The sequence below is a fragment of the Fukomys damarensis genome, unplaced genomic scaffold (genome assembly GCF_012274545.1).
Source record: "Fukomys damarensis isolate Sample0158 unplaced genomic scaffold, DMR_v1.0_HiC HiC_scaffold_9, whole genome shotgun sequence".
In the NCBI taxonomy this organism is placed as follows: domain Eukaryota; kingdom Metazoa; phylum Chordata; class Mammalia; order Rodentia; family Bathyergidae; genus Fukomys; species Fukomys damarensis.
The window spans coordinates 9,773,735-9,791,942 of record NW_022900921.1 but is presented as its reverse complement, the minus strand read 5'-3'; the positions used below and the strand labels follow the sequence as shown (position 1 = coordinate 9,791,942).

The following is an 18,208-nucleotide window of genomic DNA, read 5'->3' as shown; positions in this document are numbered from 1 at the left end:
CTCATCTTTGACCAATAGGACAAACTTCTGGCTCCCCATTCTCAACCCACGCTGAGGAAGAAGAAACCCAGCCCCTACCCTACATCTGCCCCTTTAACTCACTGTGTCCCCGTGAACTCCATGTTTAGAGCTTACAGGACATTGACAAAAACTCACACCTGTTTTCATAGAAATCCACCGCAAAGGCCCTGTTACTAGGAATAGTGAAGTTTAGTACAGTTATAAATGAGCCACACTGGTCCCTTAAACTCCATTCCAACGTCCTGTGTACACTCTAAGTACTAAATATACAAACATGTATCTTTTATAGGAGGTAAAAATATTGCATTACAAAATAGCTGATCTGCATAAGGAAAACTACACTGAAAAGGCAAAACAGGTTTCAGTCTATGCTGAAAATTATTTAAAATATGAATTTTTAAGAGCACTAGTTTCAGTTAGATGTAAAATAAACCCGATTGATCAATAAAGTGACACACTTGTATGTCTCCATCTTTTGATAATGACTTTGTGTAAATTACTGCTTTCTGTATGGTTTTAGAACATAATAACAAAAAAAGTTTTTTGAAAGCTGTAAGTGTTACATTGGGAAAAAAATAAAACTGGAAATGATTAGAGAAACAGAATTACAATCTGGCACATATCTAGGTAAATATATCATTGACATTCAAATCTTACCTGACAAAAATAAAAACACATTATAGAAATAAGATGCCAGGAATCCATACATGTCTATCTGTTTCTCCACACACACACTGTGTTCCAAAATAGAGACTTTCAACTCTAATTCCCTCCAAAAAAAACGAGAGCCATTTCCTGCCAAAACACACCCTTTTAAAACTCTTCTGAACACAGACACTTCCATGTAAAGTTCACCGCTAAGGAACTGTCCCTCCAGGCAGAAAGGAAAAGTTACAGATGTTTGAAGCCTGGTGACCAGGCACAAAGTCCAAATAGTTCTCCCTTTCACAATGATGTTAGCAGCTAAGTCCTAACTTTGCAAAGCACCTCTGCCTTGCTGAAAATCTGATCTCCAAGGGGGCTGGAGAAAGCAAAGATGAGAACTCCACACCGAATGCCGAAAGGATTCAGTTGCAACTTATTAGTTAACACAGACGCACACTCACACACACACTCGGAGCGCCTCACAGGAACCAGAGTCAGAGAGAGGGCTTGGAAAATGCAGAGAGGCAGGGAAAAGCCAAGGATTGAACGTCTCCTACCTCCTCTGTTTCACAAAGCAGCCGAGGGTAAGCGTCCCAGGTCGGGCGTGCTGAGCAGCTGTGCTGGAGGCTGCCACGCAGCCTGCTGAGTGTGTTAGGCCCCGCTTGTGCTCAGAGGCTGCCCGAGTCAGATTTTCCAACTGCAGAGCCGTAGCCAAGTCCCTGCCCATGCCTGAAGAATTTCCTGAACAGCATTCCCGTGCTCCTTGGGGCTGCTTTGAAACCTTACTCTGTCTACACTTCAATCTGGCTGTGGCGGGCTGACTCGCAGCCCCTGGGCTGCCTCCAGCTATGGATGGGAAACACATGTGTCAAGGGACGGGCTCGCTCCCTGCTCATGGCGACGGCTGGGCCCCTACTCCAGGCGGGGAAATCGCTTCCAGAGCCAATCCGGACCGCTCAGCCATGCTTGACAGGGGCTCCGCTCTGGGGTGCAAGATGCCTCAGATAAAGCCCGCTCTCTCCTCGCTCAACGCTGCCCCTTTAAAACTTACTCCTGCCACGTGCAGTCCCCAGCTGACCTCCGTTAGCCCCGAGCGCTCTTGCCAGGCTTGATAAGGAGCTTATTACAGCTGAGAGATACGGATTCTAATTTGATCTCCCTACCTGCAGCTTCCTGAGTCTTTGCTCAAAATTTCAGTTGCTGGAGGGCGAAACAGTATTTTTAGCATTTTCAGACCCGGTTTGGCTCTGCAGAGCTGTGCCCGCGACTGATGTGCACAGCGATCATTGCAGCAGCTAAAAATAATACAATTATTTTTGCAGGCACTTCTGTTGCTCTCTGCTCGATTGCCGTGCTGGTCCAAAGGGTGACAGTTTTCAGGCTGTTGCAGTGCGGGTGTTAAGGGGTTGGGAAGCAGAGGACTCGCAGCGCGTCTGGATTCTGGGCACCTGTGTTTACTTCTGGGCGACACACCTTCAAGATGTGCTGGGCACCTTCCCCTGGATTTGGTGCTTTATCTTTAACATTTCCCTTTTCCCATAAAACAGGAGGAACTCTCAAGCCACAAGAGGAAGACATCCCTCCTTTCACACACCAAAAAGTCTCATATCTAAAGAGCTGAGGCTAAGTTGTCAAGGAAACATTGCAGATGAGCGATAATTTAAGTATTTGTTTTAAGTTTTTTTTCTTTTCTCGGGGGGAATTATTCATATTTTACTTCCAAAAATTACACCCCACTAGCAATTTAAAAAAACCAAAAACTAGCTTGCCAGATTTTTATAAGTGTTGTGTGTTCCTAAGGAGCCGCTGTAAATAATAGCATTTAATGGGGTCTTGGGCTTAGCATGAGATTTTAGTGGGCATTTCAGCAAGATAAGATTTCTGCCTTGTGAAGCAGTGTGTGTGTCAGTGTTACACATCTAAGGTCAGGATGCAATTACAGAATCAGAGAACTTTAGAGTTGGAAGGAACCCCAGAGACCACCCAATCCAAATTGTTTCCAGCCTTCATCTTACACAGGGAGAAGGAAGCCCAGAAAAAACTGGATAACTCCCCCGGAAGTGCTGAGACAGTTATTGCAGAGCTGTGGCTAAAAAAGGCAATTGTGCTCCTCCGTGTGCTTTCTCTGTTTTGGCATGATATGAGAAAGCAGTGTCCTCAGGCCTTCAGACAGGGCTTTTACTCAGGCAGCCTGCATCTCATATTTGCTTCTTACCAACTCCTGTGAGCCTGTTTAACTCTTCGTACCTTGATTTCTTCATCTGTGAAGTGGGTACAATAGCAGAGTTTACCATATAGATAGTTGGAGGACCCACTGAGATAACCCATGCAAATGCTTATGATGGTACTTATATAAATCAATTTCTTTTTTCTTTTTTTTTTTGTACTGGGGATCGAACTTGGGTCCTTGCGCTTGCAAGGCAGGGGACAGAACCACTGAGCTAAATCCCTGGCCCAATTTCACATTTTTAATGAAGTGGAAACAAAGCCCTTTCTTTTACTTCAATGCAAAGTTGTGCTCTTCCATCTAGTAAGAGTGCTGGGATAAACTATTTGATTAATTAAGTTTTCTGCTGCTTTACCTTTATATCATAAAGGCTTATCTCCTTAATCACAAAAAAGTATCCTAAAGCTTTAGTGGAACTTTAAGCCAGGCACACAGCTACTTTTTATTTATTCCCTAAATAACAATACGGAAGTCTTTCACGTAACATGAGCTCACAGGACAGGAAAAGAGTGAGATAAACTGTGCAATCGGCTCTGAGACTGGACAGAGTGCCACTTGCAGAGCTGGACCCTACCTCCACAGACCTCAGCCTTAGCACTGTAAAAACAGAACAGAAGAGCATTAACAACTGCAGTTCCTAGCTTCAAAAATCACAGTGTCCTAAATTAACACGAGCGGCAGCAAAATAAACCCCACAAATCGAGAAAGAAAATGTTTGGGAAAAGACATCTGCTATGAATTCTAAAGAATCAGATTTCTGTCTGTGTAATCTGGGGTTCCCTAGCTTTTGTCTTTGAGCCCATGGTCCCAAGTGGTTAATGAACCATTCACTATTAATCACATTTGCTGTGCCCAGTTTCCTCCAGGGAAACAAAAGAAGTAGCGCATGGAATTCTTAGTTTCCAGCACTTTACAAATGTTTAGGAAGTTAAATTTAAAAAAATCACTGCAAAAACAAAGTTCAGCCTTGACACATAAGACAAATGACAGTGCTGTGACTTCAGTCACTCACTGGGTCCCCAAAGTCTGTCCAGTTGGCTGTCTTCGGTGTGGGTATCTGATGAGAAGGAACTCACCTTGACATCACACTTCCGGATAACTAGCTGGAAGCTCCAGAAAGATGACTTAGCTCTTCTGTTTTTAGATGCATTATCTAAGACATGAAAGTAAGACCCAAAGACTGCCATGTTTTTTCAGTGTCATATGCGAGAACTGTTTAATAGATCCTCTCAAGAAGTGTTTCACAGGAATGTGTGAACTTACTGTTCACTAGACTACTGGCCCCAGGGTCAGTAAAGTCACACGATTAACTTGGGAGAGTTTTTGTCAAGTAAAAATAAAAATGATTTCTTCATAGTAGAAATAACGTGACTGTACACTGTACTATAGGACATCATTAGTTTTGTGTCACACCTAGGAACCTCCTGCTAACATTTCTTTATTAATATCTACAAATGCTGAGCTCTGCAAACACTCCTGGAAGTAGTCTTACCATCATGCCAATTTGCTCATGAATCAGTGAGTCAAATAAAATCCTTGACCTTTAATCCTCTTTTTTAACTTTTAAAAATATTATAGCTTGACAGTGTGTCATTCTCTTCTTTGTATGATTGTTGGTTATTATGTGAAATAACAAAGTACATGGTAAACACAGGTATCAGGGTGCCTGGCACAGAGACAGTGCTCAAATAATGTAAGCACCGCTGGTATCCAGTACTCTATTACTCAGTGCTCAGTTTGGCAAAGGGCACGACTGATCACTCATCAACCTCTTTGTTTCTCAGCTCATCATTTTTGCCAGTAGCTTGTTGAATACCCCTCACACCAGCCACTCTTTCTGCATTCTTCTATAAGTGGTAACTTCTTTTGCTTTTCAGGGAGTTCCACTTTCAGTGTTTGAAAAAATTACAGTGCAAATATGTCTTCTTCTGTACGAATCTCATGGTTGCTAGTCACAAAAGCCAGTTAAAAATCCTGATCGTGAGGATTATATAAGCTAGAAAAGTTCGTTTTTCACTAGAATATAAACTCCATGAAAGCGAGGAGTTCTGTTTGACTTGCTTGTTGCCACTTCTCCGAGGATTAGTATTATTATATAGGAGGTCCTGATATTGTTCATTTGAATTAAGAGCAACTTTGACCTCCTTGAAACAAGGATCCCTATGTTATCCCTTTGTAAATAATCACTTTAACTTGTTCAAACATATCTGGGCCATTGGATTAGTTCCACCTATTATGGCTCAGTCTTTTATCGCCAGGTGTGAATTGCCTCCAGGATTAGTTCAGTTTGATTTGTTTCTTCCTTAGATGTAGGACAGAGAGTCGCACAAACTTTCCAGGAACGTTGACTCTGATGCAGGGGAAGGAGGAATCGACCCCGTTCTTTCAGAAACTATACTCCCTTTAACGCAGTCTCTGTCAGGGATACTAGATTTTTGGCCACTGCTTTCACCTATACCTTTCCATTTGAGGAGTTTTGGAAAAAAAACAAAAAACTATTTCTTTTCCTGGAAAGATTTCATTTTTCCTAGAAGTTACCCTCGCTCTCTTGCTTTCATCTATTTAACTCCTAGTCAGCCTTCCTATTTATACTCCTATCACCCCTCAGTCTATGATTCACTGCTCTCTGAACAGTCTTCACATTTTATATGGTCAAGGAATGGCACTGATTATAGTTGTCAGTTCATCCATGTAGGGATTTTTGTTTGATTTGTGCCAGGGTTTCTGATGGACAATGAATATTCTCCTTGAAGACTGAAGCCGTTTTCTTTTGCCTTTGAGTATGTACTATTGCTCACACCATGCCTAGCTCACAGGAAATGAACAATGGATGATTTTCCCCCATTAAGTTTATTGGTACATTTAAAGCAAACAATAGTTACATTCATCACTGGGATCTCGTACCTATACATGATATGTCCTGGTTCTTATTTTTCCCCATACTCCTGCCTCCCTTTACCCTCTTTACCCTTCCCTATTTACAAAGACTGTGTTTCGAGCAATGCGTATTTTAAAATAAGTGAACTCAGTGTTTTTAAAACCCACTTTGCAGTAACATGCATATAACCCAGGTGTCTATACTGTAGACCCTCAAGTTACGACTGGCCTGACATACAAACAAGTTGAGTTAATTAGGTAAATGGAAGATTCATCTGCCTCTTATCTGTAGTGTATATCCAGGTAAACATCCAGATCTCAGCTGTGTTGACTTACAATGACCTTGAGTTACACCAGCCCTTGGGAACTGATCAGAGTTTGTAAGTCAAGGGTCTACTGTACCTTGATTCTGTAGATTTCATTGATTCTTTCCAAAATGTTAAGGTGTTGTGTTGTCTTCAGGAAGCCAAACTGTTTCATAAAGTACAAATATTTTAAAAAACAATAAGCCATTCCTCTATTTATTCAGAAGACTTCGGTGAGAAGTTATCAAGTGAGATTCCTGGACAATCCCACAAGGTCTGAGATACAAGGTAGGCTGTAATTGCAGGAATGGGCATCCACTGCCCATTGGCTTGGGGAAGAAGGCAGGCCAGTTTGAGACAACACTCTGAGTACTAAAGAGATACAAAGTAGCCACTATGCAAACTGGAAAACAGGATTAAAAGATGTACTTTTGATTGCAGCTGACAGGAGTTATCAGATCAGCTAAAGCACAGACAGTCTGGGATGAACTAAATAATTCCACTGTGAGTCTAAGAGTATACCTGGAGGCCAGGCCGAGTTTAGCAGTTAAAATATAATGAAGACTCTTATCTCCATCCTCCCGAGGCTGTACTCAGTCTCACTCTCTCCGGTAGTAGGAAAACCTTCCCTTGGGTCCCTACTCTAACTGGGAAAATCAAGTATCTTCTTCCAAGAAGGACTCTGGATAGCCCAACCTGAGTGAGCCACACCCTTAGCCCTGAGCTCAGCCCTATAACTAGGAGGAGGACAGGGTTCTCATGCTGCTCATGTTTGACTCCTATGGCAACCTGGGGAGCAATAGGGAGGGGCTGGCATCTTCTGTACAATAGGGTAGAGTAGAATTACTAAGGAATTGCGAAAACAATCCCAGGAAGACTAAAATGTGAATTATGGATGACTGGGCACTCACAGCACCCTTCACTTTCTTGCACAGGAAAGGTCCTCTTGGAAATATTGAGGAATGGTTTAGTCAAAGGACAGAAAACACATTTACTATATTGAGCCTCAAACAGTTGTATTAGATGTAAACCAGTGGCAGGTGATTAGGACAGGAGTGTGGTATTAGCCTTTCATCTGAGGGTTCAACATCACAAATGATAACTGGTATGAAATGACACCCTGTTTCTTCAAAATAAATGCCAATGCTGTTTTTGAAGGGCCAAGGGCAAAACTATCAGGGTGACTTTGCAAATGCAGTGGACCTTCGAGTTATGACCCGCCTGACACATGAACAACTTGGGTCATGACTAGAATTTTAGTTTTAATTTATGAACAAAGTCTTGAGTTACAACCCAGATTCCAGCTGCTTATTCTTCTAGATGGTCTCAGATACAGATTTAACCCTTAAGGAGTTCTGGGAGGAACATCATAACATCCTTTCTTGGGTGGGACTGAGAAATCTGGGCCAGTGTCTCTCTAACGATACTGAGATCTGCCTGTGTACAGGAGAGAGACTTTGAAGGTTGCGTAGAGGAGCCTGAGCCTTCAACTGACAAACCTGAGTTATAACCAGCCCTTCTGGACAAAATGAGTTTGTAAGTCAAGGGTCCACTGTAATATTTTTGTGGAAGAAACCTGGACAAGGACATTTGGCTGGGTGACAAGTCAATGACCCACACACGTTCAGAATATCTCTATTGGCCAGACACACTAAGTAGAAGTCATCTTCTGTTTTGGAAATTCAAATAGATGTGTGGTACACAATGGGACATTCTCAAGCTAAGACATTACTTTAAGAAGGAACTGGCACATTGATAATTGATGTCATCAGTAGTGAACCTCACTGCAAACTTATGTTTTCGAAAGAAATTAATGAACGCATGAAAACACTGCTGTAGGTGAGTAGATGGTCTCGTCCTTTTTCTTGTTTTAATTGTAAAACATGAATTCTTTTCCCTTTCTTTCTGGTCTGTAATTTCTCATTGTATTATGGCTTTCTAAAAGTAAACTCTTGAAATATCACAATTTTATTTGGAAATAAAATTCACTCTGATCAATAAAAATGGGCCAGACTCCATAACAGGAAGAAATGAATCAGATCTGCGCTTGAAAATTACACAGCATCACTCCTCTCTATTTTTACAGTCACATCAATGTTCAGTGGTACAGAATGTAACTGCCGGGTGTGGGAATCCCAAGCCAATTATAAGCTCTGTGAGCAAAATGTGCTGCTTGCAGCTAAAGGCCAAGCCTCAAAATCCAATCCCGAAACCCAGTGACTATACAGCACACTTGATCTCGGCCAAAAGGCTGAGACATGACTGTACACCAACAAGCAAATACACTCCAAAAAGTCACAGGCTACCAAAGACAGAAAATTCAACATCACACCTTTCAAATTACTTGTTCTTTAGGCAAAGTTCATCATATATGTGTCAGAAACATCACTGGACAAAGCCACAAGTAGCACAGTGTCTGACACATATTTGCTGCTTCCTAATTTTCTAGTATTTCACCTAGTAATATTCACCTTTAGCTTACACACCTTTAGCTGGGTAAGGTGGCACATACCAGTAATGCCCATTACTCAGGAGGATGAGGCAGGAGGATCACAACTTTGAAGCTGACCTGGGCAACTTACTGTGACCCCATTTCAAGATAAAAAGCGTAAAAGGCTGGAATACAGCCCAGAGATGGAGTGTTCCTGGGCACAATCCATAATAACAAACTAATCATGATGATGATGATGATGATAAACACTGCCTATAACAAAAATATTCTGGCCCAATTGTTTTTGCAGTAGATTGCATACAAGAGAACTTGATATAATTTTTCAGACTCACAAATGGTGGGCCTCAGCATATTCTGACCCAGAAGGAGAGAAGCTGTCTCTTAAGCCAAAACTTTTCATGACTCCTACAAGACTCGGAACTGAAAAAGGGAAGCGAAACGGCTGGAACCAGACAGCAGTGAGCAGAGAAGATGGACGAAAGACTTCTGTTTTCTACCCACTTGCTGCCTCCTGGACCTACAACAGCGATGGGGGACCTTTTAGAGCTTTCAATTCTACAAGCAGCCCACAGCGGGACGCGTGCCGTGCCGTGGTTCACCACCGCTGCCCTGTGACCACCAGCCTAGAAGATGATTCGCTGCAGCACTTTCTGGTTCACTGGGGGCGTTCCTTCTGCAAATGTACTTCCTATGAAACAATGTATGTGGAAGATACAGTTTCTGGTTATGGTTATCATCCTCTTATCTCTTCTTAGACAATCGGGAGGTCCTTCAAGGGTTTCTATGTATCATGTTAACAGAAGGCTAAGTGTGAGCAGATAAGATTATAAAAAAATATTACAAGGTAAGTCGAAAGATATGCTATCATTCCATGTTACAGGCAAGCGAAAAGCTCTCAAACCTCTAACCCACCGCTCAGCAGCTCATTAGGAATCTGCTGGAATGCAGTAAAAGGAAAACAGCTCTGTAATCTTCACTGGAGTACAGGGTTTAAGAGAAAGGGGGTCCTCCAAATTTCCATGTCATTATCTTCAACATCATCTTTTCCTATCAAGAGCCCCATCTTCTGTAATTAGCAAAAATCATTGGAAGCAAGGATCTGGCTCAATGCATTAGTGTTCTATTTTAGGATACAATGTTGATATAAGAGACACAAAGAAATATATTTTGGCTAAAATGTACTGAAGGGCCATTACAACACACCCTCCTTCTCATATCCCCAAACAGGAAACAAGCATAAACATGACACCGGCACGAACGGAAGTACAGAGGTCAGTGTATGGAAGACTGGCTTCCTCATCAACACGTTCAACTCTAAGTCGACTACATCTGCACATTCAAAAGGACATGGGAGGAAGGGACATTCAAAAGGCCGTCACCCATGGATGCCATGACCGGAGCGCCACACAAGGGACAGACAGCAAGGTGGGGTTCTTTCAACCATGACTGAAGGGCTCTCAGCCGCTGTGTCCTACTCATGGTTACCAGGGATATGATAGGTCCAAGAAAGAGGGGGTCCTCAGCTGAAAAGTATTTAGGTGTCTTTGCAGGGCGGTCCTTGCGTGTCTGGGGTACCATTACAAAGTTACTCCTGTGTGCTAACTTACCATGGGCCATCGGGAGGATTCCTTCCTTTCAACTTTCCCCCCTGGCTTTGAATGTATCACTGTTCTTATTAGGTGCCTTCTTTTCACACAGATCTCCCTAGAGGAAGAAAAGTACGTACAGCTGTATTTCTCATTGTAAATCCTTAAAAAATTGATATTATTTAGACATCAGTCTCATAAGGCTGGTTAGTCTGGCTCTACCACTGAGCAAAAAAGCCTGCCGCTAAGCTGACAGAATCCATTTTTTATGCCTCCTTGCTGAAATTATGGAAAATGTTCTATGAGAAAACGGGAAGAGACTTGTCCATGAATGATCACTGTAACATCTATGATGCTAGATCTAGATGTAGGATGGAGAATAATAAACTGACAATGCTTTATAGATAGATAAATGGGTCCACTTTTTATCTGCGCCTTTAACACTTTTGTAAGAGAGCATGGCAGCTGAACCACTTCATGTCAGCCTCACACTAAGACAGCACATCCATATTTTCTTCTAAAGGAAAATTTAAATGTCCTACTGTTAGAAGAGCTATGAGTGAAATGTTGTGGCCCTTGCTTGTAATCCCAGAACTCTGGGAGGCTGAGGCAGGAAGATAGTAAGAGCCCAGGCAAGCTGAGCAACTTAGTGACTTAACAAGACCCTGGCTCAGAATAAAACAGTAAAATAAAAACCAGCGTGGGAGGGGTAAGCTCATTGTGAGGGCCTGAGTTCAACCCCCAGACCAGAACTGAAAAAAAAAAAAAACCCAACACTGTAGCATATTAAGGCTCAATATAAAACTTCAGTTTGTAGTGACATAATTAGAATAGACAAAATACATGTTTAAGGGCCTACAGGTGATAAATAGTGGAAATCAATACGGAGATACCTCAAACAACTAGGAATACAAGTCCCATTTGATGCAGCTATTCCCCTGCTGGGTATCTTCCCAAAAGAATTGGAAGAATCATGACACAGTGACATATGTTTGTAATAGCTAAATTTGGAAACGTCTTCTTTATCCAGTTTCCAACTGATGGGCATATGGGCTGTTTCCATATTTTAGGTATTAGATTCATTCATAGGAAAATGGATACATATTGATGATATACTCCTAAGTGTAATAAATAAGTCACACATGTGTAAATACTGAATAGTTTCTCTGTGTGAAAAACTATAATAGTACATGAGATCAATGAGATATTTGATGATATACTCCTAAGTGTAATAAATAAGTCACACATGTGTAAATACTGAATAGTTTCTCTGTGTGAAAAACTATAATAGTACATGAGATCCTAATGAGATAATTGACAATGTGAAATAGGAAGAAAAGGGCTAAAGGTATAGGGAAAGTCATGTAAAGGTACAAGATCCGGCTGATGAATGTAACTGTATTATAGACCTAAACTGCACCAACAAACTGAATGGGAAAAAAACCCTAAAAATAAAAATTGCATTTGACCCAGCTGTTTGTTTCCTTTCTAATTATCTCGCTCAAAGAGTTAAAGATATGTTACTGTGATACAAACACACCCATGTTTACAGCAGTATAACTCACAGCTAAGTTTTGGGAGAAGCCTGTAGGGGCACCACCAGAGGAATGGGGAGAGAAAGTGTGCCCCACCATGGAGTAGTACTCTGACGTGAGGAGGCCTAAACGTGAGTCACGGCAGGACAATGGATGCACCTTCAGCCCATAATGATGCGAAATAAATGAGACACACAAGCTTGAGCATCACACACTTTCTTTCACATGAAAACCCCCAAAAATAAATCATGAACAGAAGAAAAGATAGCTGCTATGAAAGCGGGAGATGCATCTTTTGCCAAAGGGGAGGGGACCAAGAGCTGGAGGGAGAAGCCAAGGAGGGTGAAGAAGGGGCTGTGTCATGTACACATGCAAACTCCCCAGGAGGGGCGTGATCGTTTATGTACTTGCAAACCTGTACTGTTAAAAGAGAAAAGCAGAATGCAAACCATTCTTAGGTCATAAACCTTTCAAACTCACACGGAAAAGCAGATTTGGACCTGGGGCAGTTGCACGCAAGCTCCTACTCTCTAAATATTTAGGGCAGGATAGTAGAAATCAGAAAGGTTCAGTTACAGCTAACAGGCACAAGGCCAATTCTGATTCCGTAGTTCTGTTCCTTAGGACTCACGTGCCTCCTTCTGTGTGACAGTTTAGAATCAATGCCGAGGTGTGAACTTTCCTGGCCAAGATCTTAGCATGTCTGACTACCAGGTGGGTCATGCCCGGACTGATGTGTTTCTTTCTTTGGTGACACTGTAGTCTTTCTCAGACTATAGGCTTCAGCAAGGCTATCATCTTGTTTGAAAGGGGCATCCTTCCAGCCCATGAAAACTTATGCAATACATTAGGGTTCTGTTTACTCTTAAAGTAAAAACTTTAGTTTGCCAAATAACTATATATTTTACTAATACATTCCAGAATCACAAACAAATTTTTTATCCTTTCTTTTTTTTTGGTTAAAACTCAGAAGACTACTGAAACCAACTACTCCTAGAGAGGAAAAAAAAAAGCTAAAAATGAATCAAGAAAGTAAAAAGGATAAAAGATCAAGCACAAATGATATTCCACTTTTACATAGGGATCTTAACGTCCTCAGAGCTTCAGCAGAAATGCTATTGGTTTTGCCAATCTGAACCTTCAAGCACCATGAGTCAACAACCATCCATTATTTGGTAACCAGCTATGAGGTCAGTCTACAAACTTTCAAGTTAGGTGAAAAGGAGAAGGAAGAAGAAAAGGAACATGAGAAAAAAAATACCTCAGCCTCAAAGACAAAGGCAAAACTAAACATGCGGACTCCTTAAGCCCCTGTTGACTGATTTTACTTTCCACAGTTTCAGTGAGGCATGGTCAAGCACTACGCAGAAATACGAAATGGCAAATTTCAAGCAATAACCAGTTGGTAAGTTTTACATGCATAAATGTGTACATGAATAAGTGAAACTTCACACGGTCCACCTTTAATGCAGGATATTGCTGTAATTTTTCTGTTTTATTAGTTATTGTTAATTTCTTTCTGGGCCTAATTTATAAAGTACATATAGGACTAGGACAGGAAGAAGCATAACACATGTGGGTTTGAAGGCCATAGCCTGAGGACACCACTGGGAGTCTTGAGACACAGCCCCCAGGATAAGTGGGAGGGGACGCTGTGAATGGGTCTGGAGCACTTCTGAGAGGAGGGGAGATGATGAAGGAAAAAATCATCAAAACAAATACAGGTTGGAAGAGAGAAGCTGTCAAGTGCTTGGAAAACCTATTAAGGTTAGAGAGTTAAAGAAAAGGAAAAGGTTGTTAGCCACTGCACTGCCCGTGGGAAAAGTGGACCATGCAATCCTCTTATTGCAGGGTTTAGTTAGCGCTGGTGGCCAAGACTAGGCATCAATTCCAATGGATAGGCAGAGCCAACTTCTCACAGAGGACCACGTTACATGGGTTTTCCTTTGTTATGTAATCGTCACAAAAATCCTACCAGTCAGGTGTTAAATCCTTCTCTCTTAGTGAGGAAGCTAAGGCACAGAGAGGTCAAGCAACTTTCCAAAATCACGCAGTGAAATGGTGCAGAAGAACTGAAGAGAAAGGATGCCGCTCAGGCCTGTCAGATGCCAAAGTCTATGTCCTTAATTGCCATGCTAACCACTTCTCATTCTATTACTGAATATGAAATTGAAGCAGAGTGGTGTCACGATTTAATACTTTACATGAGTAATACGCTCGTAATTTGAATAGCACTTTGTAATTTATAAAGTGCATTCGCACAGACACAGTTTCACTTGGGTTTCCACCTTCCTAGGAAATAGCTAAGGCTTATCTTTTTCTAGCCATATGGTGAGAAGAAATTTATGTTTAAAGAAGTTAAGTGACTGGTTCAAGGTCAACAACTGGTCCCTATCTGTACAGTGCAAGGGAAACGCCTGGCTTCGTTGATCGAGAGACTCTGACCCTGCCACTCCCTAAATAAATGTTCTTGGGACAACTTCTTTCCAACTCCAGGGACTATCGTTGAAAATGGGGGTGGAATTGAAACTTCTCAGAGTCATTGGCAGCAGTAAACCACTTAATTTACACGAATGCACCTGACGCAGGTGCACACGCAATGCAGCTGATCCTTCCCGTCACCTTTGAGCGAGTCCGGATCACGCAGGAACAGCCTTATAATCAGAGGCAAAAGATCTGTACTCTCTTCCCAGCCACGCAGTTAGCTAGCTGGGATACAGTATGGATACTTTACGATGACCACTAATAGGTTAATTGGCGGGCCATCAGGGAAAGAATAACAAAAAGCATTTGTAGCATTTGCTACTTTCAAGTAGTCAACCCAGCATTATGGAACACTGAGTTGGGAAGAGATGTACTCAGTCACTTCTCACTAATGGGTAAGTGGGCGCCAGCATTATAGACTAAAATTATGAGATTAGGTCAGTGTTTTTCTTTTCTTTTCTTTCTTTCTTTCTTTTTTTTTTTTTTTTTTTTTTTTTTTTTTGAGACAGGGTCTCACTATGTAGTTGAGACTCACCTGGAACTCACTATCTACCTCAGGCTGGTCTCGAACTCACAGGGATCCTCCTGCCTCAGCCTCCAGAGTGCTGGGATTATAGGTGTGTGCCACCATGCCTGGCTAGGTCAGTGTTTTTCAAAATTCATGTGAAAGGAAGCAACTATTTTTGGCAGATGTTGAAACTACACAGAAATCAAATACAGAAACGTGATCCAACTCTACGGGTAGAGCAGGGCAGTGGAGCTCATGGTTCTGCTCTCAGCCTGGCTTCCCCTCTCTTCTGCGTTGCTACCTTAGATGCTTCTGAAAAACAGATTCAACTGGTTCATCTCCTAAGGTCCTTCTAGAAACTCTCATTCTAAGAAACACTATTCTGTGATATTATAACAAACAAAATTTCTACTTCAAAATGCTTTAGAGAAAATTTACTCTTTCCTGTTTGGATCATTTTAGTAAGCCAGCTGTGTTTCTAACACATGCAATACAGGAAAACGTAAAGACACTGCACAAAACAAGGTCTCTTTGACAGAGTTAAGTGACCCTCCTGCCCGGGTTCAACAACCACGCCGCCACACAATGACACCCGGTCTTTTATAGTGCTGCCTATGCATGTCAGCTCTGCAAAGCCTCACACGAAGCGGCAGACTTTAAGGCAGCAGGAATCCAGTCTCACGCAGGGAATAGTAAAGTAGCAGGTGTCATTGTTGGAGAGAAAAGAAGGTACTTTTTAGAAAAATCGCTCCATAGCTGGTATAGCACTAGGTAATGAAAACACCTCATCCTGAAATCTATCCACCTTTAACACAATTCTTGAGCTTTCATTCATTTCAAAATCTCACTAAGTTCCTTGGGGCTTTTGTAAAAGGCGTTCTTTCCCCAGTTAGACATTTTCTGGCTCTACAGCATAGATACTATAGGACCTTTCCTCTGGGAAAGGTCGTCTTCTCTTGTCACTCATTTATGTGCATGGTGTAGTTTCAAAAACCTTGTACTCCTATGTGGAATAATAAGGGATTCATTTCTTATGAGACTTGTTTTTGTGTCACTGGCTGTGAAATGGAAATTTCATAAAAGCAATGAAATTGTCCCTCTCTTTTCTGTTTCAACACTGGATTACACAGTGTCTGAAACATATTGAATTCTCAAATAATCTACTCTTTGATCTACAAGAAACTTTTAAAATTAATAAATGGAGAAAGCAACATAGGAAGATAGTAGAATCGAAAATACAAGAAATCTTGATCTGAAGAGAGAAAAAAACCAAAAAACTTCACTTTCAGAATATATCTAATGTAAATATTTTCCAGTCCACTGAAGGGTTTACACTTCCAAGGGAGGGACTGGACAGGAAAGTGGAGTTAATGCTTCTCAGTTCACCTCTGTGCACATGAGCAGCACCCATCCCCTAATCCATCATAAACTTGGCAGGCAGAGAGGCATGCGTTTCTGGAACAGCTTGTACACAGTCTACAGGGACCAGGATTGGCCAAAAAGACCCCATTCTCCAAATAGCAAGACACCTCTATGATCCCTTTGGGTTACAAACATGAAGACACGGGCAGCAGCAATGTTGCCCCACAGCTAGAAGCACCTTCTCTGACCAAAGTGATTTCTAGGACATCGGAAAAAACCAGTTCTGCTGACTCTTATTCCCTCCCCACCCCCGAGCCTCCTTGTGGGAGCCCAGAAATTGTAATTACACCATTGAAAAGAAACTGCAAATATGGAGAAAAATAGAAAGTCCCTATGTATAGCCAGGCTCACAAAATACACCTGAAGAGCTTAAACTGACAAATTCTTGGTTCAGAAATAGCCCATGGAACCCAGAAGAAAACAACCCAAACACCAGCGAACTCCAAGAAAGGGGAAGAATCTTGTTTACAAGTTAAGTATGATATGTGATTTGAGTCCATTTTGAACAACAAAACATACACAGTGAAATGGAAATGCAGCCCAATTAAGAGCAATACACAAATAAATAGAAATTATTGGTGAAAGAGCCCTCATGAAAGATCTATTACACAAACTTCAAAAACAACTCACCAAAAAGACTCAAAGACTAAAGAGAAATGCAGAAAAAGTCAGGAAGTGATGTGTAAATAAAATAGATATATCACTGCAAAGAGATAAAACAAAAATAAAAAGTTCTGTAACTGAAAACCATAACAATTTAAATGAGAAATTCACTGGAGGGATTAAGAGGCAGACTTGAGTAAGCAGAAATATAAGCAAGTTTAAAGATAAAACAATTAAAAAAAAAAAAAAAGACCAAGAAAAGTGAGAAGAGCCTAAGGGGAGGGTGAGATATCATCAAGTATTTCCTCTTTTTTTGGTACCAGGGATGGAACTCAAGCCCTCGTGCTTGCAAGGCAGGCTCTAGAACCACTGAGCTAAATCCCCAGCCCTAGTATTTCAGTATAGCCACTGCTAATTCAATATATGCACTGAAGGAGTTCCAGAGGGAAAGATACAGTGAGAAAGAGGGCTGAGCATACGTGAAAAAACAACGGCTGAAAATTCAAATTTGATGACATCTGTAAATATAAGCATCCAAGAAGCTCAATTCCAAACAAGATAATCTCAAAAACATACACACTGAGGAACATCATAGTCAAGCTAGTGTAAGACAAAGGCAAAGACAGAACTTTGAAAGCAGCAACAGAGAGGTGACTTTACATAAAAGGGATCCTCAATAATATTATTAGCAGATTTCACATCAAAAACTTCGGATAACAAAAAGAGAACTAATGTGACTGTATTCAAAGTACTCACATTTAGTTAGTTTGTTCATTAATTTTTTAATTTGGGGAATTTTATATTAAATTTTTAAAAACTGTTAACTAAAAATCCTGTACTTAGCAAAGCTATTTTATAAAATTGAGAAAGAAATCAATATATTTCCAGAGACATACAAGCCAAGAAAATTCACTGCCAGGGGACCATCTTTGTAAGAAATATAAAAAGGAATTTAAAATAAAAAGACAGGGAAGAGTAACATAAAGGTATATGAAGGAGTACAGATCTTAGTAAAAGTAGATAATGGGAAATTATAAAAGCTGTATTATTATAACATTCCTTTGTAATCCCAGTTTCTGTTTTCTAAATGATTTAATTCTCAAGAGAATAATACATTTTAAAATAATAATTAGAGTTGGAGACTGGATAAAGAAGATGTGGTTTTTCTATAAAATGGAATACTATTCAGACATAAAGAATGAGAAATTAGATTCATTCATAGGAAAATGGATACATATTGAGGATATACTCCTAAGTGAAATACATAAGTCACATGTGTATAAATACCGAGTAGTTTCTCTGGTGTGAAAAACTATAATAGTACATAAGATACTAATGTGATAATTGACAATGTGAAATAGGAAGAAAGGGGCTAAAGGTGTAGGGAAAGTGGGAAGGTTAGGGGAAAGGTAATAAGGGAAAAGAAAAAAATGTGAAAAAATGAAAAAATGGAAATAAAGTGTTTGTAAATGGGCAGGGGAGGAGGGAAGGGAGGGCAGGGACAAGGGGAAAAAATGAGAACCAAGACCTGTCTTGTAAAGGT

General features: G+C 40.9%; 1 protein-coding gene across 3 annotated transcripts in view; it reads right to left on the bottom strand.

Annotated features, from left to right (window-relative positions):
* Positions 1 to 18,208, bottom strand: part of Sgcd (sarcoglycan delta) — a 501,008-nt gene that overhangs the window by 384,828 nt on the left and 97,972 nt on the right. The window contains exon 1 of one of the 3 annotated variants that reach the window (XM_033761598.1): positions 1,224 to 1,746. The exons of 1 other annotated variant lie outside the window; for it this stretch is intronic. The gene's annotated coding sequence lies outside the window, so the exon portion shown is untranslated. Of the gene's footprint in view, positions 1 to 1,223; positions 1,747 to 18,208 lie in introns of those variants that run through there. One more of the 3 variants, XM_033761596.1, reaches the window with a different exon arrangement.